Raw genomic sequence first — 23,049 nt, forward strand, 5'->3', positions numbered from 1 at the left:
GTCCTCAATGCGCTGTCTGTGCAGCACCTGCAGTTTCTTTCTCTCATTCTTCTCAGAGTCAGCATCACATGGAAGTCGTCTTTTTCCTGCATCACTGCCCCAGCCTCCACCACTCCTCCCTGGCAGGGAGCCACACCACAGGGCTGGTGGGGCTGGCGTGGAGTCCCCAGGTGTGAGTGGGGGCGGAACGGTTGCGGCCACAGTTCTGGGCAGCTTCTGACGGGCTGCTTGAATCAGTGCCAGCAGTGGCCGCAGCACCCCCACCCAGGCTCTGCCCCAGGACCGCTTCTCCTCTGGGTCCACGGCTGAGTGTTCGCCCCCGTCGCTTCTGCCCCACCTCCAGCGTGGCTCTGTGACGTGGGCTGGAGTGGGCACCCCAGCACCACCGGAAACCTGGCAACCTCTACAGCAGACCTCTAACAGCGCCTCTCTACCCTGCCGGGGGGCAAGCCAGCGCATATGCCCCTCATGAGCGGAGTCCAGGCTTCCCACAGCCCTCCCGGCAGTCCCAGGGGACCCCCAACTGGCCAGGGAGGCTTGTCATCCTCCTCGCAGGAGACCAGGACTGTGGCACCAGTCTGTGTCTCTCATGGCTCACTCCCCAGGTGCGGCTCTGCCCATGTATTCTCCCTTTTCCTCTGAGTCCCTTTCCAGAGGCACACGTGATGGCCTGATCGCTTTTCTTTCCTTCCTACCAATCGCCTGTGGCTCTTTCTTACAGCTTTGGTTGTACTGGAGTCTTTTTGCCATTTCTGAGTTAGTTCTCAGTGAGGCTTGTTCACAGGCAGATGTACTTTCGATGTGTTCGTGGTGGGGAGGTGAACTCCATGTCCTCTTACTCCACCATCCTGATCGACCCCCCAGGAGACAGCCAAGAATCAGACTTTAGTTGGTGGGTTCTTACGGTTTATATATGAGGCTTCAATGTCATTTATTCAGTCAACAAACATCTTGAAGTGTCTGCATGTTGTGTCTATGTGCTCAGTTGCGTCTGACTCTTTGCGACCCCATGGACTATAGCCTAGCAAGCTCCTCTGTCCATGGGGTTTCCCAGGCAAGAATACTGGGATGGGTTGCCACGCTTTCCTCCAGGGGATCTTTCCAACTCGAGGATCAAATCTATGTCTACTGTGGCTCCTGCATTGCAGGTGGATTTTTTACTGCTGAGCCTCCAGGGAGGCCCCCAAACCTCCCAGACAGCAGCAGATACAAGCCCGAGCATCCTCCTGTTCAAGCGCCGCAGTTTACCAGGTACTCCTTGCTTCACTCCTGGCAACAGCCCCATAGCTGAGCTTCTTGGCTTCAGATTGGATTTCCTTTTTGAACTCAACTTCCTTGGCTTTGACCCTCAGTTCTTTCTGAGAAAATTGACCTTTTCTTTTTTTAGGTCATTCTTGGTGCTTCTGTTCTGACTGGAGGCTCATATCCAATCACTGAGCCTCTTGGACGAGGCTGGACAAGGCCCTCCCCACCCCCATCTTTCACCTGGTGACTTCAGAAAATAGAGATGAACTGCAGGCTTCTCTGGTAGCTCAGACAGTAAAGAATCTACCTGCAATGCAAGAGACCCGAGTTCGATTCCTGAATCGGGATGATTCCTTGGAGAAGGAAATAGCTACCCACTCCAGTATTCTTGCCTGGAGAATCCCATGGACAGAGGAGCCTGGCAGGCTACCGGTGAGGGGGATCTGCAAAGAGGGGGTCACAAAGTGTTGGACTCGACTGAGTGACTAAGACACTTTGCAGGCTTTTGGAGATGCTTCAAACACCATGTCTTAAGAATAATTCCATTTAATTCTCTCTAGTCCAGCTCTTGTTTTGAACCCAAATGTCAGTTGAGGCTGTCTTTGGAGATTCAAATGAAAAGACTCGAATTACATTCTGTCTACAGAGAGTTCTTCATCTTTTCCAATCTGAAGGGAGTTTAAGGGTGAAGGAAGATGAGTCCCTTTAAGACTTTTCCAACTGTCTCTAAATCTTCTATTGTACCCACCCAAGTTTGATTTATAAATTGTCACAGTGCTTGGCTAAACCACATCTTTGTTCTGTTCCATGTTGAGTCCTGGTTTTCCAGGACTCCTTCCTGGTTTTCCATCAAAAATCTCTGCTTACATAAGATCTAAGTGACTAAATATGACTTCACTGGTTGCTTGGTCTGATGGTGATAGGGATCCTATAACAACAATGAAAATCCCTTAAACTGAATTCTAGTCACCAAAATCTTTTCCTTAAATGTCCTTTAGCCACTCTGTAAAGCTGCTTGGATATTTTCTCTCTTTTCTTCCCATTTCCTCATCTTTTTTCTTGTCTTCTGAGAAGGGGGAAAAAAAAAACAAAGCTTTCCCCATCTTCTTGATCTTAACCAAAAGGCCGAGAAGTGATTTTCTCCATCTTATTTTGCAGAGTAACCCAACTCATTCCAACCCACTCCAGTGTTCTTGCCTGGAGAATCCTATGGACAGAGGAACCTGCAGGCCTACAGTCCATGGGGTCACAAAAGATCAGACATGACTGAAGCACAGCACGGCCAACTCATTCCCAATCCTTTCTCTGCTCCCAAGTTCAAATCCAGACCATCTTTCACGTGTTGAAGACTCATGTACCCAACACTGTTCTTAGTTGCAGGTAACAAAGATGGATTCTGGATGAATTAAGCAGAAGAGCTTATTGAGGGGAAATGAAGGAGCTCAAGAATCGACAAGGCTGTTGGAGACCCAGGCCCAGGAAATGAACAGGCAAAAATGAGGAGTCTGGGAGACCCGAGTGAAATCACGTAGAGCCACTGCTGGATGGCAGATGGACCGCTGGCAGTGCCACCACCACCGTGGGTCTGCTGTGACACCAGCTCCCTGTAGGCTGGTCTTGGCTCCCAAGGGGACCCATACACATAGAAGGGGTTTATGATCCTGGAGAACCAAAGACAATGACCACTGGCCACCATGACTCATTAAGATGCTATGGTAAAAGAAGAGCTGTCAATTCTGCATCTCTTGCTATCTATCCATCTCTCCTCTCATCCAAGGTTCTGTAAGAGAAGTTTTCCTGGACAGAAAACTTTCCCACCACAGGATCTAAATTGTGTTTCTCTTTTACTGCACATCTGAGGCTAATACAACATTGTGAGTCAACTAGGCATGCATGCGTGTTAAGTTCATTCAGTCATGTCTGACTCTTTGTGACCCTGTGGACTGTAGCCCGCCAAGCTCCTCTGTCCATGGGATTCTCCAGGCAAGAATACTGGAGTGGGCTTCCATGCCCTCCTCCAGGGTATCTTCCCAACCCAGGGATTGAACCTGCATCTCTTATGTCAGCTTGCATTGGCAGGTGGATTCTTTATCACTGATGCCACCTGGGAAGCCCCAAGTCAACTATACTCCAATAATATTAAAATTAAAAAAATTAAAAAGATTAAAAATAAAAAAAAATAAAGTAAGTAGTTCTTCTGTGTCTCCTATCTGCCTCTAATAAGGAAGAATTGGCTACGACCGTTTTCTTTCTTTGTTTTGGCTACAATCAGTTTGGGTTTTAAGTATTCTGTTGCCCATGACTCTATTTTTACTTACTCCAGTCTCCATGAGAACCCTATGAAATAAGTGCTATTATTCCTATCCTACAGATGAAAAATCTAAGTCTTGGGAATATTATGTGATTCCACCAAGGGTAAAAAGCTAAAAAAAAGATGGATTTCAAATGCAGGGCTGTCTGATTTCAACGTTCATGTTCTTTCTTTAAAGTCATTTTATATTTATCAAAACTATGCAAATATGCAAAATTTGACAAAAATATGTTTTTGTCAAAACATATTTCTACCTCTACATCTCTAAATAAACTACTTACATTGCCACTGGTTGATCTTTTTCAATCTTCACCCTCTTACTTCCAAATACTGGGTTTAGGTGTTTAACTCTCTTCCCAACTCTTGCCTCTGCTGTGTTTTTACTGTCTCACCATTATAATTGTCCTAATTTGCTTATAAATGGATATCAATATTCAATGGATATTTTACAATGACTATGCAAATTATGTTGACAGTTAAGCTATGGAGTATACTATAATGCTATTGTAAATGATACTATTTCTTGGATATCAGTTTCTATCTGTTGTTCGTAGAAATGTCAGCCCGGATGAAGCACAAGTAGAATCAAGATTGCCAGGAGAAATATCAATAACCTCAGATATGCAGATAACACCACCTTTATGGCAGAAAGTGAAGAGGAGCTAAAGAGCCTCTTGATGAAAGTGAAAGAGAAGAGTGAAAAAGCTGGTTTAAAACTCAACATTCAAAAAACTAAGATCATGGCATCCAGTCCCATCACTCCATGGCAAATAGATGGAGAAACAATGGAAACAGTGAGAGACTTTATTTTCTTGGGCTCCAAAATCACTGCAGATGGTGACTGCAGCCATGAAATTAAAAGATGCTTGCTCCTTGGAAGAAAAGCTATGACAAACCTAGACAGTGTACTAAAAATCAGAGACATTACATTACCGACAAAGGTCCATTCTAGTTAAAGTTATGGTTTTTCCAGTAGTCATGTATGGATGTGAGAGTTGGACCCTTAAAAAAGCTGAGTGGTGAAGAATTGATGCTTTTGAACAGTGGTGTTGGAGAAGACTTTTGAGAGTTCCTTGGACTGCAAGGAGATCAAACCAGTCCATCCTAAAGGAGATCAGTCCTGTATATTCATTGGAAGGACTGATGCTGAAGCTCCAATACTTTGTGCACCTGATGTGAAGAGCCAACTCATTGGAGAAGATTCTGATGCTGGGAAAGATTGGAGGTGGGAGGAGAAGGGGACGACAGAGGATGAGATGATTGGATGGCGTTACTGACTCAATGGACGTGAGTTTGAGCAAGCTCCAGGAGTTGGTGATGGGTATTTCCTTTGGCTTCTCTACATATCTTTGAATAGTGGTGGTTTTTCTCTCGCTTTCTAATCATTGCTACTTTTTTCCTTAAAGTAAACTTTCTTAAGATATAATTCATAGACAATAACATATATACATATGTTATTTGTGTAACATATACAAAAGTATGTGTTTATAAAACATTTATAAATTCATATACAATGAACAACTTTTAAGTGTACAATTCAGTGAACATGGACAAATGTGTGTACCCAGGAGGGTGTTACACCAAAGAAGATATAGAACCTTTCCTCTCTCCCTGGCTAACCAGTAATGTCCCACATCTTTAACCCCAGGAAACCATTGATCTGACCATGTTTTTCTTTTCTAGAACTTTCTACTTCTATCATCCTTCTCATTTATGATGTTGGTTTTTTAACCTTCTCTTTTTGTTCATTCTTGCCAGGAGTTGATCAGTTGTCTTAGTCTTTTCAAATAACAAGCTTTGAACACAATTGATTCTGTTGTATGTCTGTTTTCTATTTCATTGGTTTCTGCTCTGTTCTTTCCTTCTTAGGATTTAATTTACTGTTTCTTTTTTCAAACTTCTTGAGATTGATGCTTAAGTCATTGATTTTTAATGTGTTATCTTTTTCTGATAGAGTATAAATTGCCCTCTGAACACAACTTATCTACATTCTAGAAATTTTGATATATTTTCTTATTATTAATTTCAAGATTTTTAAATTTTTTCATTGTGATTTCTTCTTTGACTTGGGAATTAATTCAAAAGAATACTTTCTTATCTTCAAATATAAGATTATTTTCTAGTTATCTTTTCGTTATTGATGTCCAGCTTATTTCTACTATTGTCAGACTATACTATTTGTGATTTTAATCTTTGAAAAAATTTTAGGTGTGCTTTAGTTAAAAATACTGGCAAGTACTTCACATGTACGCATGACAGCATGTTTATTATGCAGTTGTTGTTCGCATCATTCTGTGTAAATAAATTAGATGGGTTGTGGTTTTCATGTTGTCAAATCTTTTATATTTGTACTGCTTTTGTCTATTTGTTCTATCAGTTACTGAGAAAGCTGATTAATATCCACTATTTTGAAACTTCCCTGATGATCCAGTTCTTAAGACCTTGCCTTTCAATATTGGGGGTGCAGGTTCAATCCCTGGTCAGGGAGCTAAGATTTACATGTCTCATGGCCAAAAAACTGAAACACAATACAGAAGCAATATTGTAACAAATTCAATAAAGACTTTAAAATTGGTCCACATCAAAAAAAATCTTAAATAAAAGAAAGCAATCCAGCATTTTGATTTTGGATTTGCTTATTTTTCTGTTTATATCTGTTTATTATTACTGCTCTAGATGTCTTGAGATCATTTATTTCATGTTTGTTTATAAATACTACATCTTCCTGGTAAATAAAACTTTTATTTCATAAAATGACCCTATTCCAACTTAGTGATTTTCTTGTTTTAAGGCCTATTGGTGAGCGGGTTAACAGGTAGGAAGACCAGAGGTTCCCAAGCAGCAGGAGGAAATAAACTGCAAGTGGTTGACTTTTCTTCCCTTCTTTACACGAAATTAAAAGAGGCTTCTTTTAATTCTGAGTTTTAATTCTGAGTTGACGATACCTGGTTCTGCCTGAACTTTTCTCAAACCTTGAGCTAACCAATGTGTTTCTTACGGAAATGTTTTTTCTGAGGCAATGTTAGTGAAACCACATATTTGCTTTGGAATCTGCCTCTCTTCAAAAGGGTTCTGCCTAAGACTAGCTTTTTTCTTTTCTCAAACCTTGGGCTGATAACAGCTCAACAACTCAGTATTCATGTCAATTGTTCTATGGCTGGGTGATGACACACCTCGAGCCATCCTATCTCAAAAATGCATATTGTGGGAGAGGGGCCTGGTGAAACTCCCTCAGCCTTGAGGTGTCTCTCTTCCCTGATTAGCAGCTTGCTAACAGACATAAAACGCCTTGCTAAAACTAGTAGGGGGGCACTCTTTCTGTCCCCTTCTTATGTCTATGTCAGAAGCTCTCCCTATCTCTATGATACTTTAATAAAACTTTGCTACACAAAAAGCTCTGAGTAGTCAATCCTTATCTCTGGCCCTGGATTGAAATCCTTTCCTCCAGAGGTCACGAATCCCGGTAGAGCACACAGCTCTCAACAGCAACATTTCACTGGGTCACACCAGTTTCTTTTTAAATACAACTTATTGAGGTATAATTTCATACAATTAACTCACCTTTTATAAGTATTGTTGCTGTTGTTCAGTCGTTCAGTCCTGGCTGACTCTGCATCCCCAGGACTGCAGCATTCCAAGCTTCCCTGTCCTTCACCATCTCCAACTGGTGTCCATTGAGTCGGTGATGCCATTCAACCATCTTGTTCTCTGTCGTCCCCTTCTCCCAACTTTTAAAGTATACAATTTAATTAATTCTGAAAAAATGCATATAGCTATGTATGCACTACTGTCACCAATCTAGAGAACTTTTCCTTCAGTCCAAAATGCTCCCTCTTGCCTTCTCAGAGTCAATTCCATCTAAATACTTGCCCCACCTTTTTCTCTTCTTTACTACTTTCTTTAAGAAATTATTGCAATCTCCTCTCCTATTGTTGCTGCTAAGTCGCTTCAGTCATGTCCGACTCTGTGCGACCCCAATTAGCATGTTATTAAAATTTACTTGGGCTTCCCAGGTGACTCAGTGGTAAAGAATCCATTTGCCTGCCAATGCAAGGAGACATGGGAGACATGGGTTCAATTCCTGGGTTGGGAAGGTCCCCTGGAGAAGGGAATGGCTACCCACTCCAGTATTCTTGCCTGAGAATTCCAAGGACAGAGGTGCCTGGTGGGCTACAGTCCATGGGGTCCCAAAGAGTCCAACACAACTGAGCATGCTCGTATAATTTACTTACTGTATTATAACTTTCTGCACTGTGCGTAATTGTTCTATAAAACGCAAGTAATTAGCTTTACTAAAGAAGTAATAAACTACTGACATTTTCTTTTATTGGTTACTCTCAACTTTATGATATGTTTTTATGACTTAAAAAATCCAATGTAAATAATTGTCTTTATCATGTTCCAGTCCATATAAGGATGATAAAACTCTTTAACTGCACTTACCTATTCTAGCTATACCTGACAAACCTGTTATAGAACAAACCCCGTAAGAAATTTTATATTTATCTATCCATTTATTCATTTAGTTCAGTTCAGTTCAGTTCAGTTTAGTTGCTCAGTCGTGTCCGACTCTTTGCGACCCCATGGACTGCAGCATGCCAGGCCTCCCTGTCCATCACCAACTCCTGGAGTTTACCCAAACTCATGCCCGTTGAGTCGGTGATGCCATCCAACCATCTCATCTTCTGTTGTCCCCTTCTCCTCCTGCCTTCAATCTTTTATTTATTCATTTAGAGTTATACATAATTATTTTTTCTTCCATACAGCTTCTATTTCTGACCATTTTCCTTCTTTTTGGTATTTCTTTTAATCTGTTGGTAACAAATTCTATTTTTGTCTAAAAGTGTCTTCATTTTAATCTTTTTTTTTTTTTGAAGGGTATATTCCCTGGGTACAAGGGTTTGAGTTGGCAGAAATTTTATCTGCCACTTTGAAGACATCATACTGTTTTTATTTTTATTTTTTGGCTCCTATTACTCTGGTGAGAGTCAGGTGAAGATAATTTTATTTTATGACCATCTCCCTTTTTGATATTTTCTCTTTTTATTTGTTTTTTATCAGTTTTATAACGGTATTATGATTGGGATTTATAGTGTATTTTAAATCTGTCATGAAGTATCTTTCTATAGTTCTAAAATATATATCTAAGCTTTCATTTATCTTTAGATTTTCTTCTGCCCCATTTTTTTCCCCACTGATGTTTTAAAATTTGTCTGTGCTACACTTAATATGGCACAAATGTTTACTTTGACTTAACTTGCTAGCAAGTCTTTCTAAAGAATTACCCCAGTTCTTATGGGAAAAAAAATTATGGGGCTTCTATTTTCCTTGTTCTCTATATTTTTTACTGTTGCTGTAACAGATTACAACAAAATTAGTGGCTTGAAACAACATACATTTATTGTCTTCCAATTCTGATTAGAAGTCCAGCACATTGGGATAAAATGTGTCTCATTGGGGTAAAATCGAATAGAGCTGTGATACTTTCTGGAAGGTCTAGGGGAGAGTATGTTCCCTGACTGTCAAATTTCCTTGCCTTATGACCCCTCTCCTCCATCTTTAAAGCCAAAAACATTAGGTATACTCCTCTTTTTAAAAATGTTAATTTATTTATTTTAATTGGAGGCTAATTACTTTACAATATTGTAGTGGTTTTGCCAAACATTGACATGAATCAGCCATGGGTGTACATGTGTTCCCCATCTTGAACCCCCACCCCATCCCTCAGGGTCATCCCAGTGCACCAGCCCTGAGCGCCCTGTCTCATGCATCGAACCTGGACTGACGATCTATTTCACATATGATAGTACACATGATTCAATGTTATTCTCTCAGATCGTCCCACCCTCACCTTCTCCCACAGAGTCCAAAAGTCTGTTCTTTACATGTGTGTCTCTTTTGCTGTCTCACATATAGGGTCATTGTTACTATCTTTCTAAATTCCATATATATGCGTTAGTATACTGTATTGGTGTTTTTATTTCTGCCTTACTTCTCTCTGTATAATAGGCTCCAGGTGCATCCACCTCATTAGAACTGATTCAAATGTATTCTTTTTAATGGCTGAGTAATATTCCATTGCGTATATGTACCACAGCTTTCTTATCCATTCATCTACTGATGGGACATCTAGGTTGCTTCCATGTCCTGACTATTGTAAACAGTGCTGTGATGAACATTGGGGTACATGTGTCTCTTTCAATTCTGGTTTCCTCGGTGTGCATGCCCAGCAGTGGGATTGCTGGGCTGAATGGCAGTTCTATTTCCAGTTTTTTAAGGAATCTCCACACTGTTCTCCATAGTGGCTGTACTAGTTTCCATTCCCACCAACAGTGTAAGAGGGTTCCCTTTTCTCCACCCCCTCTCCAGCATTTATTGCTTGTAGACTTTTTGATAGCAGCCATTCTGACTGGCGTGTGTTGCCATCTCTCTGGATTTCTTGTTTCTGATGGCTGCTTCCACTTTTGAGGACCCATGCAATTTCATTGGGTCCCCTGGATAATCCGGGATAGTCTCCTTATATCATTAACCTCTTAAATCCATCTACAATCTTAACTCTCCTTTGCTTTATAATCTAGCATTTTCATAGGTGTGGGGATTAAGGTGAGCACATCTTTGGGGTGCCATTATTCTGAATAACTCATTCTTGTTTTACCTGGATTTACATTATATTAAGGAAATTATGCAATTGTCAGTGTAAATCAGGTTTGCGAGCTGTTAATGGCTGAACGTTTGTGTCCAAATCAAGCCCTTCCTGAACCACCAAATTTATGTGATGAAGGCCTAACCCCTAGTGGGTCTTTTTTTTTTTTTTTAATTATTTGTTGGGGTAAAATTGCTTTACAATGTTGTGTTAGTTTCTGCTGTACAACAGAGTGAATCAGCTATCCATATACATATATCACTTCTCTCTTGGATCTTGCTCCCCACCACCAATTCCACCCCTCTAAGTCACCACAGAGCACCGAGCTGAGCTCCCTGTGTTGTACAGCAGGTTCCCACTATCTATCTGTTTTACACATGGCAGTGTATATATGTCAGTCCTAATCTCCCAATTCATCCTGTTTCCATGCCCCCACTTCCATAATGTCTGTTCTCTACATCTGCCTCTCTATTCCTGCCCTGGAAATGGATTCATCAGTACCATTTCTCTAGATTCCACATGTATGCATTAATATGAAAGCAAAAATACACAAATGGGACCTAGTTAAACTTAAAAGCTTTTGCACAGCAAGGAAAACCATAAATGAGGTGAAAGACAGCCCTCAGAATGGGAGAAAATATTTGCAAATGAAGCAGCTGACAAACAGTTCATGCAGCTCAATATCAAAAACAAAACAAAAGTATGTCTCTCCTTGTAGAGAGGACCTCTAAAGAAGAAATTAAGGTTAAATGGCTTTCCAGATTGTGCCAGCACAGGTAGATTTAAGAGATGCAGGTTCGGTCTCTGGGTTGGGAAGATCCCCTGGAGGAGGGCATGAAAAACCTGCTCCAGTATTCTTGCCTAGAGAATCCCAGGGACAGAGGAACCTGGTGGGGTACAGTCCATAGGGTCGCACAGAGTTGGACACAACTGAAGCGACTTGGCATGCATGCACGAGATTATAAGGGTGGGGACATGATCTGATGGTGTTAGTGTCCTCATAAGAAGAGACAGTGAGAGCTTGAGTGCTGGCTTGCTCTTTCTCCCCCTCCTCTCTCCCTCTCTGTCCCCACTTGCCTACAAAGAAGAGGTCATAGGGTACCCAGCAAGATGGTGGCTGCCTACAAGCCAGGAGAAGGGACCTCACCAGAAACTGAATTGCCTGAATCTTGGAACTTCTAATCTCCATAACTTCGAGAAAATACATTTCTGTTGTTTAAGCCACTCTATCATATTTTGTATGACAGCCAGAGCTAACACAGGAGCAAATACCTCGGATCCTTGGTCAGTGAGACCCTAAGTGATGGGGACAGAAATACACATAGAGAGTTGTCCATATTTAGATAGGGAATACAGTGAATATAGACACCTCAGCTTCAGCTGGATCTTTTAAAAAGGAAATGAAGAGCAGTATTTAAGCTGGTGAGTTGGTGCAGAGGAGGTTAGATGAGAGAGCTTCTGTTATGAATGTATTTTTCACTCTTCCATAAAACTTTTGTTAAACTTCCCTTAAATATTTGAAACCCTAAATCTACACATGGAATTAAATTGCAGACAAATGGATGGTATGAATATGGGCATTTTCCTGGTGAAAATGTCTATGGCTTTCATTACATCAGAAAAAGGTTTTTGATCTAGAAAAGATTAATCCTTGCCATGGCCCACCCTCTGTTTTTGTTATTTAGGAACAGCCCACTTCCACTATTACATTCCATATCCTTAAGACACAGCAGGAGTTAATGTCTGATAGATTTTTCAGCCAACTCATAGCACTTCCTACAATGCCTGGCACCTACTTTGTGCTCAATAAATAACCCATTTTTAAGTTTTGAATTAATTTAGACCATTGCTTTTGAGAGTTGCACAGTTGCAGACTTAATGATTTAGCCAGATTGCTTTAGTTTCAGTTACTTCAAAAGCTAAATACGTTTATAATAACATACTGCTCACAGAGCTACTTGGCAAATGGCAGCACATCATCCTTTAAGGGGAAAAAACTCTAATTCATTTTTTTTTTTTTGTTTAAAAAGCTTGCTTTGGAATTTTTAAGAGGTGTTCCAGGGCTCTGTGGTCAGATTGTACTCACGTCTCCAACTGCAGTGCTACACTCTAGATCCAGATTTGGGGCTGATGCGTCCTTGCAAATATTATCAGTAGTAAGGGACCTGCTACTGAGAACTTTATTAACACAAATGAGGGCCTCTAGGATGAACTCTGAATAGGAAGTTTATTGATTCAAGCCTCCTCTGTCTAGAAATTTAAATAGCCTGGCCATTTAGATTCATTAGATATGTGACTAAACCACTGAAATAATACTTTCCTGTTACAACAATAATGAAAGAGTTGCTGGGTTTTCTTCTCCTGCAACTTCCCATTGGAGCTGATGAACACGGCCAGGCAATGTGCATGCAATCACTACATGGTTGGTGGCTTGCTTCTCATGTGTGTGTTGGAACAATGCAGGATGACACACCATCTCCTTGGTCTCAGAAGAACCTCACATTTTTTTTTCTTTGATACTGAGAACTCCAGAATTATTGCCCAAGAATTAGATCATTACCAAGAACTTGGGCGTTAGTTCATTCAAACTCCTACCTACTGTGGGAATTCCTTCTACCACTGTGTTTCAAAGATTCTCAAACTGCAAATCATATAAGAAATAAATTTTGCTTGGCAACCAAGGATGTTCATATACACGTGCACACGCACACACATATTACTGAAAAAACTTTTCAGGAAACAATACTTAACCCTCTCCATATAGATCAATCGATTCAACTTTATTATAATTTCTTCTATTGTATTCTGATCTTATATATATATATGATATAATATGTATAAGATACAATAAATGTAAATGCTGGTTGGGTAACCACTAAATGGATTTCATGTCTCACTAATGTGTTGCAACTGCAGTTTAAAAACACAGGATTACAGAATTACTGGCAGATGCTTGATCATCCTGTCTTCATTTGAACAGTTCTAGCATCAGTTCAGTTCAGTCGCTCAGTCGTGTCTAACTCTTTGCGACCTCATGTACTGCAGCATGTCAGGCCTCCCTGTCCATCACCAACTCCTGGAGTTTACTCAAACTCATGTCCATTGAGTCGGTGATGCCATCCAACCGTCTCATCCTCTGTCGTCCCCTTCTCCTCCTGCCCTCAATCTTTCCCAGCATCAGGTTCTTTTCCAGTGAGTCAACTCTTCGCATGAGGTGGCCAAAGTATTGGAGTTTCAGCTTCAACATCAGTCCTTCCAATGAATATTCAGGACTGATTTCCTTTAGGATGGACTGGTTGGATCTCCTTGCAGTCCAAGGGACTCTCAAGAGTCTTCTCCAACACCACAGTTCAAAAGCATCAATTCTTCGGCACTCAGCTTTCTTTATAGTCCAACTCTTACATCCATACATGACTACTGGCAAAATCATAGCTTTGACTAGATGGATCTTTGTTGGCAAAGCAATGTCTCTACTTTCTAATATGCTGTCTAGGTTGGTCATAACTTTTCTTCCAAGGAGTGTCTTTTGATGTCACAGCTGCAGTCACCACCTGCAGTGATTTTGGAGCCCAGAAAAATAAAGTCTGATACTGTTTCCACTGTTTTCCCATCTATTTGCCATGAAGTGATGGGACCAGATGCCATGATCTTTGTTTTCTGAATGTTGAGCTGTAAGCCAACTTTTTCACTCTCCTTTTTCACTTTCATCAAGAGACTCTTTAGTTCTTCTTCACTTTCTGCCATAAGGGTGGTGTCATCTGTATATCTGAGGTTATTGATGTTTCTCCCAGCAATCTTGATTCCCGCTTGTGCTTCATCCAGCCCAGCGTTTCTCATGATGTATTCTGCATATAAGTTAAATAAACATGGTGACAATATACTTAACGTACTCCTTTCCCGATTTGGAACCAGTCTTTTGTTCCGTGTCCAGTTCTAACTGTTGCTTCCTGACCTGCATATAGGTTTCTCAAGAGGCAGGACAGGTGGTCTGTTATTCCCATCTCTTGAAGAATTTTCTACAGTTTGCTGTGATCCACACAGTCAAAGGTTTTGGCATAGTCAATAAAGCAAAAATAGATGTATTTCTGGAACTCTCTTGCTTTTTCAATAATCCAACAGATGTTGGCAATTTGATCTCTGGTTCCTCTGCCTTTTCTAAATCCAGCTTGAATATCTGGAAGTTCACGGTTCATGCACTACTGAAGTCTGCCTTAGAAAATTTTGAGCATTACTTACTAGTGTGTGAGATGAGTGCATTTGTGTGGTAGTTTGAGAATTCTTTGGCATTGCCTTCCTTTGGGATTGAAATGAAAACTGATCTTTTCCAGTCCTGGGGCCACTGCTGAGTTTTCCAAATTTGCTAGCATATTAAGTGCAGCACTTCCACAGCATCATCTTTTAGGATTTGAAATAGCTCAACTGGAATTCCATCACTTCCACTAGCTTTGTTCATAGTGATGCTTCCTAAGGCCCACTTGACTTCACATTCCAGGATGTCTGGCTATAGGTGAGTGATCACACCATCTGCTTATCTGGGTCGTGAAGATCTTTTTTGTACAGTTCTTCTGTGTATTTTTGCCACCTCTTCTTTATATCTTCTGCTTCTATTAGGTCTATACCATTTCTTTCAAGGGGTTTAATACTTTAAAAGCAGAATTTACAGGTGTATTACCCTTTGACAGACTGGTTTTTAATAGTGCCTAACAGTCTAGGCAGTCTAGACTAAGTCTAGGCATTCTATACTTTTAAGAAATGTTCCCTCTAATTAGGGTTGAACCTGGACATGGCCTGCATCTCATGATGTGTAGAACAGAGTGGCCAATAAGACAGGGAGGATTCTCCAATACAAGTTGGGCTCTTCCTTGTTCTATGGAATGTCAGGATACTAAATACCACTATTCTCAGTTGAAACTCTATTTTTTCAATACAAAGATTCCTTTCAATTATGTGGCCAATTGGATTAAATAAATATTAGGGATATTGATGACATGGTCAAGTGTCTACTTACACCGTTATTAATTTAGTTACTATATTTATTTATAAAGCACATGAATGTATATATGATATAGCATGATATGAACAACAGTACATAAAATGATGCATTAGTTAAACATTTTTCTCTCCTCTCATCTCTCATGAAACAGTTTTATTCAGTTCTCCATATGCCTCTGTGGTATAGCTTCTTGGCCATCTCTAGACCCACTTTGTGAGTTCTCTAAGAAGGATTTGCAGAGAACATCAATTCCATTTCCACCCAAGTTATTTGGGACTTAAAGCTTTTTGGATCCATGATGCTGTTACTGTAAATTTTATTCCAAGCAATTAGTATCCATTTGCATTGGGTTTCTCTCATTCTTCATGTCTAATATTTACAGGGTAACCACTTACTAGGTTGTTTTTATAATAACTTTAATGGAGTCATAATTCACAAACCATACAATTCATCCATTTAAAGTGCACAATTCAGTGGTCTGAATTGAAGACCATTGTTATACTAGAAGAGTTGTGAAACCATTGTTGTTCAGTTGCTAAGCTGTGTCTGACTCTTTGTGATCCCATGAACTGTGGGACACCAGGCTGTCCTGTCCTCCCTTATCTCCCAGAGTTTGCTCAAATGCATGTGCATTGAGTCAGTGACTCTCTCCAACCACCTCATCATCTGTTTCCCCCTTTTCCTCCTGCCCTCAATCCTTCGAGCATCAGAGTCTTTGCCAATGAGTTGGCTCTTCACATCAGATGGCCAAATATTGGAGCTTCAGCTTCAGCATCAGTCCTTCCAATGAATATTCAGGATTGATTTCTTTTAGGATTGGCTGGTTTTATCTCTTTGCTGTCCAAGGGACTCTCCAGCACCACAATTCTAAAGCATCAGTACTTCAGTGCTCAGCCTTCTTTGTGGCCCAATTCTCTTTTTTCATGCAAAAGGAAGCTCCGTACCCATTATCAGTCACTTCACAATTCTTCCCAACCTCACCTCCGCAGCCCAGGGAAGGATCAATCTACTTTCTATCTCCATGGACTTCATCCTGGATCAGTTCAGTTCAGTCGCTCATTTATGTCAGACTCTTTGCAACCCCATGGACTGCAGCACACCAGGCCTCCCTGTCCATCACCAACTCCCAGAGCTTGCTCAAACTCATGTCCATCGAGTTGGTGATGCCATGCAACCATCTCATCCTCTGTCGTCCCCTTCTCCTCCTGCCTTCAATTTTTCCCAGCATCAGGGTCTTTTCCAATGAGTCAGTTCTTCACATCAGGTGGCCAAAATATTGGAGCTTCAGCATCAGTCCTTCCAGTGAATATTCAGGACTGATTCTGGACACTTCATATAATTATACAATATGTTTCTTTGTGATTGGCTTCTTTCACTTCTATTATGTTCTCAAAGTTCATCCATGTTACAGCATGTGTCAGTTTTTATTTTCTTTTCATTTAAATTTGTTTTTAAAGTCACTTTCAAATAGTTTGTTTAAAATGATAACCTGTGCTGCAATTTGGAAAATCACACCCCCTCCCCAGAAATAATGACTAAATCTGCGTCAAATTCCTTTTCCTCCTTTCAAAATTGTAACGCTCTCAGGTGACCTCCCTCACTTTGAAAATCAGTGTTAATTGAGTCCATTTCAGGCTAATGTATCTTGACAAAGAGTTCTGCTTTGTTCCAAATACAGTCATAAGACGGTCTCGTGTAATATGAGAGTCCTTGTAAGCCCTTGAAAACAGAGCTTCCTTTGTTCTGAGGAAAACTCCCGTATCTTTAGATAAGTGTTGAATATGGTGGAAATCAAAGGGGCTGTATGATCTTGAAGTCAGCTCGGTGACGGAAAGTGGTATTTCTTGAACACTAAACAAAAGCCAGGTACTGTGCTTGGCACTCTCTCTATTTTATCTGACTTCATCTTCACAGCATCCTATGAAGCAGAAAGTACTTTCTTCATTGGATAGATAACGAAACTGAGTGTTCAGTTTGAGAACCGGGTCGAGGTGCCTCTGGCCCCTGTCGCCTCTCTCCTGCACATTAACTCGAATCTCCTCTCCCGCCTGCCTCACTTTCTGCAGTGGGCACTCTGTCTGCCGTGAGCTCCAGTCCAGAGTTCCATGTCTCCCTCCCTGAACGAGCAATATATATGGGTTTACACTTGCGCTAGGAAAGATGCTTTACCTCCCGGGAGTGTTACTTTTTCTTCTAATGAGAGACTTACCTTGCAGTCTGCCTGAAATGCAGGAGACATGGGTTCCATCCTTAGGTTGGGAAGATCCCCTGGAGAAGGAAACAGCAACCCACTCCGGTATTCTTGCCTGGGAAATCCCATGGACAGAGGAGCCTGGTGGGCTATAGTCCACGGGGTGGCAAAGAGTTGGACACAACTGGGCAGCTAACACACACACACTGGTAAGTGTCTTGCCTAACACCAGCACTAGAATTTTTTTTAGCCTCATATTATTTTTAGTTAGCTGCTGTTTTCATTGAAATAAAAATAAACCTTATTTTATTTTGGGGTAATTAACCTGATTATCTTTTTATCATTTTTCTTTTATATTTCCAACATCGAGATATGTTTTGACACACAAAAATTATATACATTTAAGTTGTACATGTGATTTTTTAAGTGTACAGTGTGATGATTTGACACACATATCTATTGTGAAGTGATGACCAGAATCAAGCTAACCCATGTATCCTTCATCTCAAAGAGAAAAAGAGTTCCATGTCTCCAAATATTGTGTCTGATGATGTTCAAGGGCCCTGAGGCAGAGACAGGAGGGCTTAGTGAGTAGCCCTTGTGCTCTGTGACATTTACCAGCCTTCCTTGTAGCTAAAAATAGCCGCATTACTTGTTTGGTTGAAATGGTTGTGAATGAAAATGTCATTTCAGTTGGAAGTAGTAAAGGATGGTATAAGCTCCAAAATACTCCTTTACTGCTGAGAGGACCCTGAGGTCACCCAGCTAAGACAGTATAATCATAACACAATGGTGATTCCATGAGATCAGACTCTTGAGAATGTCTGGGGAACGGAGTATCCCCCACCAAGCTGTACTGGATGTATAGCATACAAGAAAAAAATATGTGTGTGAATTTCATGGTAAATTAACAAATTCATTACCAAAGCATGACCTTGATTCATACCTGTATTAGACTTCATTTCCTTTGAGTTTAACCAGCTTTTATTAAGAACCTAGTGGATGGGCTAATAATACTGAAGACTTTGTTAAATGCTGTGGTCTTTGAGTGAGTATGCAATAGTTTCCATGTCTCTCTGCTGAACTCTCAACAAAATTAAAAATAATTGTATCATGCTGATATATGGCAGAAACCAACACAATGTTGTAAAGCAACTATCCTCAAATTAAAAATTTAAAAAAAGAATGGCATAAAAAAAGAAATAATTATAAAAGCGTCATTAGGCAGGGACCAGTATAAGAAAAGCTAAACTGATAAAGGTGATATTGAAAATCAGAAATTGGGTCACAACATTGCACCAGCCCAGAGGGATGGGATGGGGAGGGAGATGGGAGGGGGGTTCAGGATGGGGAACACATGTAAACCCATGGCCGATTCATGTCAATGTATGGCAAAAACCAATACAATATTGTAAAGTAATTAGCCTCCAACTAAAATAAATAAATTAATAAAAAAAAAAGAAAAGAAAATCAGAAATTGGGATGCATAGAACACCCCCGACCCCATTCCCGGAATTGGAAAGACTGACCCCTCCAGTCACAGGAGCATTGTTGGCACAGAAGAGCAGAGCTTCTTGAAGATGCCTCACTCTTACGAGGGAACAAAGAAGATCTGAGCTACTCTGTATGGCCAGTTTTCCCTTCTATCCTCTCCAATTAGGAAACTCAATTCATTTTTCCTGAGGAGGGAAGGATACAACTGCTCTACTAATAGTTCCATCTGCATGGAAAGAAGCACCGATTTATGGAGAAACTTCTTTTGGTCACAGGGTATAAGGTGAGTATTAAGGTTAGAAACATCAGACTCTGTTGAAAGATGATGCTTGGGGAATGAGGCAGGGGCCAGATCTTGAAGACTTTGATACATTTCAAATAAGGGTGTGATGTGGTTGAAATTCTCCTTTGGCATACGAAGAACAAAACAGATTCAAGAAGAGATGGCATTTGATAGGAGTTAATGTAGATCTATCAAGAAGAGAAGCTAAATCTTGAGACGGAATTTGGAATTCAAAGTTGTGTAGGTTGGGTTTAAAGCCGTTGGGCTGGGTGAGACCCTGAAAGGAGAGCATAGATTGAGAAGGCAAGGGACTCTGGAAATGCCCTGGAACACTTCAAACCATAGGGAAGAAATTCACAAAGAAATCTGAAAAGGCACAGCTACTTAGATGGTAGGAAGATCTAGAGAAGGTGAGATCATGGACCCCCGTAGAGGCCGATGTTATATGACAAGGGAGGATCAACTCGCCTGGATGCCGCTTCAGGGTCAAGTACCACAAAGAAAGAAAGTGACCAGTGAACTTAGCAATACAGAGGTGGCTGTTGGCTTTCCAAAAGACAGTCCCAGTGATGATGGGGAAGGAAGCCTTGTGGGAATGTGCTGAAAAGACATGATGGCAGGAAGATTCAGCAACTAAAGATACCTCTTTGCGGAAGTTTTGCTGTAAAGATGACCAGGTAAATGGGCAGTGGTTGGAGGAAGATAGGCAGTCCAGAAAGATTATTTTATCTTCAAAATTGGTAGCAATTTGGGAGACCTGTGTTCTGACAAGGATGCCCCATAGAAGCTCTCCAAAGATGTTTGTTGAGCAATTGAGTTAAAATGGGGTTTTAAAAATTAAATGAGGAGGGGCACATACACACACAAACACAGCAGAACTATTCAGGGTAGAATAACCCATGGGTTCAGAGGAAAAAAAATTGATTTCCCCATCTCAAACTCCCCCAACTTCAAAACATGACTGTTGATTTCTAAGGCTCTGATAATAAGGTTAGGGAAAAATGTGGTATACCTAAAGATGATGGAGAATAACAATAATAATGAAGAGGAAAATGATGGTGATGTGACGATGGTGGTGATGACGATGACAATACTCACAGACCTTTATTGTTATTCAGTCGCTAAGTCGTGTCCGACTCTGTGACCCCATGGACTGCAGCACACCAGGCTTCCATGTCCTTCACTATCTCCTGGAGTTTGCTCAAATTCATATCCACTGGGTCAGTGATGGTATCTAACCAACTCATCCTCCACTGCTCCCGTCTCTTTTTGCCTTCAATCTTTCCCAGCATCAGGGTTTCCAATGAGTCACCTCTTTGCATCAGGTAGCCAAAGTACTGGAGCTTTAGCTTTAGCATCAGTCCTTACAATGCGATGGTGGAAATAGCAGTGAAGAAGAAGATGACAGTGATGTGCTGATCGTGGTGGTGATGATGACAATACTCAAGACGTTTATTGAGCACATACTGAATGCCAAGTCATCGTGTCAGAACCTAACTTGCCTAATTTCACCTGTTCCTCAAAACTAAGCCTTGTGGGTTAGGTGCCACTGTGGCTTCTGTTTACAGGTTAGCTTACTGAGATTGAGACATGAGAAACAGCCTGCTCCAGACCACGTCACTAACAATAACTGGTGGAGCTAGGGTTCAATCCCCATTTATCTAATTCCAGATCCTCTCACTCCTAATTCATGGTAAAAAAGTGAATGTTAGTCGCTCTGTCGTGTCTGACTCTTTGCCACCCCGTGGACCGTAGCCCTCTAGTCTCCTCTGTCCATGGGATTTTCCAGGCGAGAATACTAGAGTGGGTAACCATTCTCTTTTCCAGGGGATCTTCCTGACCCAGGGATTGAACCCAGGTCTCCTGCATTGCAGGCAGATTCTTTACTGTCTGAGCCATCAGGGAAGCCCAGGAGATACATTATTGTAAGGAATTGGCCAAAGAGGACCACCCTAAAGCTAGCCATTTTTCACAAGATGGCTTAACAGGAGATCCCACAAGGTAAGCAAGCAGATCTTTGAGAAGCAGCTTTGGTAAATTGATTTCCATCTTCTCAGGCCAGCAATCTCTTTTATATATATATATCATAGTAAAAGAACATCTACCACTTGGCATTACTCTTCTTGACAGCAGGAGATTGCATGCTGGACTTGACTGAGTTTCTGTCAAGGAGAATTTATTGCAATTTCATAGGAGGTTCTTAAGTGAGATGGCTGTTTTGCATTTATTATACAGATCCTAAAAATATGTCAGGTTTGATCTTCTACAAAATCACCTTGTATAAGCTTCCTGCTTCTCTTCCTCCTCTCCTGACTCCCAGCTTCTTCCTGCCTCTGCATGGAATGACTGCAGCCAAACCTCCCCCGAGACAGTGCAGTTTCCGGTGGCCTTGACCCACCTTTTGTAGAGCCACTTTCACTCTGCCAAGTCGAAACCCTACTGTTCTGAAAATAAAATGTTGAGCTGTCGTCCTCTACAAATCCTTGTTAAGAGCCTATCCAGGGATCCCCAAATAGCTTTGAAGCCACCGTGACCTATCCATCAGTCACCCTGGGGCAATGAAAGCCGAAATGCGCAGAGCATCACAATGCAACAGTAAAAATGACAAGAGGTCCTGTGTGTTGAGTAGTTATTGATCACCTGTGTGTGTGTGTCTGTGTGTGTGCACGTGTGGTTGTGTGTGTGCATGTGTGGTTGTGTGTGTGCTTAATTTGCTCAGTCCTTTCTGACTCTTTGTGACCCCATGGACTGTAGCCCACCATGGGATTTCCCTTGAGACACCATCTTTGTCCATGGGATCTCCCAGACAAGAATATTGGAGTAGTTGCCATTTCTTACTCCAGAGGATCTTCCTGAAGATCCAGGTTTCGAATCTGCATCTCTGTGGATTCTTTACCCCTGCACCGCCTGGGAAGCTTCAATGAGCTGGCAAATGGGCTCAGCATTTTGGATATGTTGCCTGTGGTTTCAAAATAATACCTCATTTACCTTGATTCTCAAATTAAGACAGTGTGAGTCCCACTTGATTTCTGGGAAGCAGCCCTTCTCAAAGTGTCCCTGACCATTTCCAAGAGGTCCAGGTGACTTACATTTGCTCAGGGATGTGACCTTGACTTTTTCCACTGCAGGTTTCCTGTGATACCTTCGTGCTGATTTCTTTGCTTCTAGCGGCCGGTGAGATAGATTCTCTTCTGACGAGAGTGGTTGCTGGTAATTATTCACCTCTTTCCCATTTTGAAATTGTTCTGCCTTTGGTTACATTCTCTGAATCACAGAGCAGGACCGTGGATGATACCCAACAAGCAACTGGCATCAGGCTGTGGGACAGCATTGGACTGAAGTTTCAGGGGTAGCAGAAGCACTGTGCAAGGCTGGTTATAACTTATAATTCCTCCCAACTGGCTCTTTCTCATCCTAGGGTGTCTTCTTAGATTATCTCCTTGCTCCTCTGGGGACCCGTCCTCCACAAGCCTTGCCCTGCAGTGAACTTCCTATCACCACAAATGTGCCAGGCATCTTTGTACTTAAGCCTCTGAGCCAAGCTCATCCTCGCCTAGCCTGAGACTTGTGTCTGGACAACCTTGGTTCTCTTCTCAGCATCATCAGCTTCCCAGATGACAAACAGCGAGGACCTCATTTCTATAAAAGGGAAACCACTCTCCATAGAAGTAGTGTCTGGCCTGATGGCCCTGAAGGGATAATCCCACGAGAGATTGTCACTGAAAGATGTAGTTCTTCAGTGGAAAATGACAACAGTGCTGGGGACAGCACTGTTCCGACCTCTGCCTTCACGTTTCTCTGTGGAGGAGCTCCATCACGGTGACCCTACTGCCTCTCACCCCATTCTCTGTCCAGGGTCAGAACCGTGACCCATCCGATCAGTGTTCTG

At 41.5% G+C, this 23,049-nt stretch overlaps 1 long non-coding RNA gene across 1 annotated transcript in view; it reads left to right on the top strand.

Annotated features, from left to right (window-relative positions):
* The first annotated feature begins 424 nt into the window (after nucleotides 1-424).
* The window catches only part of LOC145547292 (uncharacterized), a 53,018-nt gene continuing 30,393 nt past the window's right edge, over nucleotides 425-23,049 (top strand). Inside the window, exons 1-2 of the long non-coding RNA XR_014083709.1 lie at nucleotides 425-605; nucleotides 4,111-4,843. This is a non-coding gene — a long non-coding RNA (uncharacterized LOC145547292). The remainder of the gene's footprint in view (nucleotides 606-4,110; nucleotides 4,844-23,049) is intronic.

The sequence above is a fragment of the Giraffa tippelskirchi genome, chromosome 1 (assembly GCF_054371585.1).
Source record: "Giraffa tippelskirchi isolate mGirTip1 chromosome 1, T2T-mGirTip1v1.2.pri, whole genome shotgun sequence".
In the NCBI taxonomy this organism is placed as follows: Eukaryota; Metazoa; Chordata; class Mammalia; order Artiodactyla; family Giraffidae; genus Giraffa; species Giraffa tippelskirchi.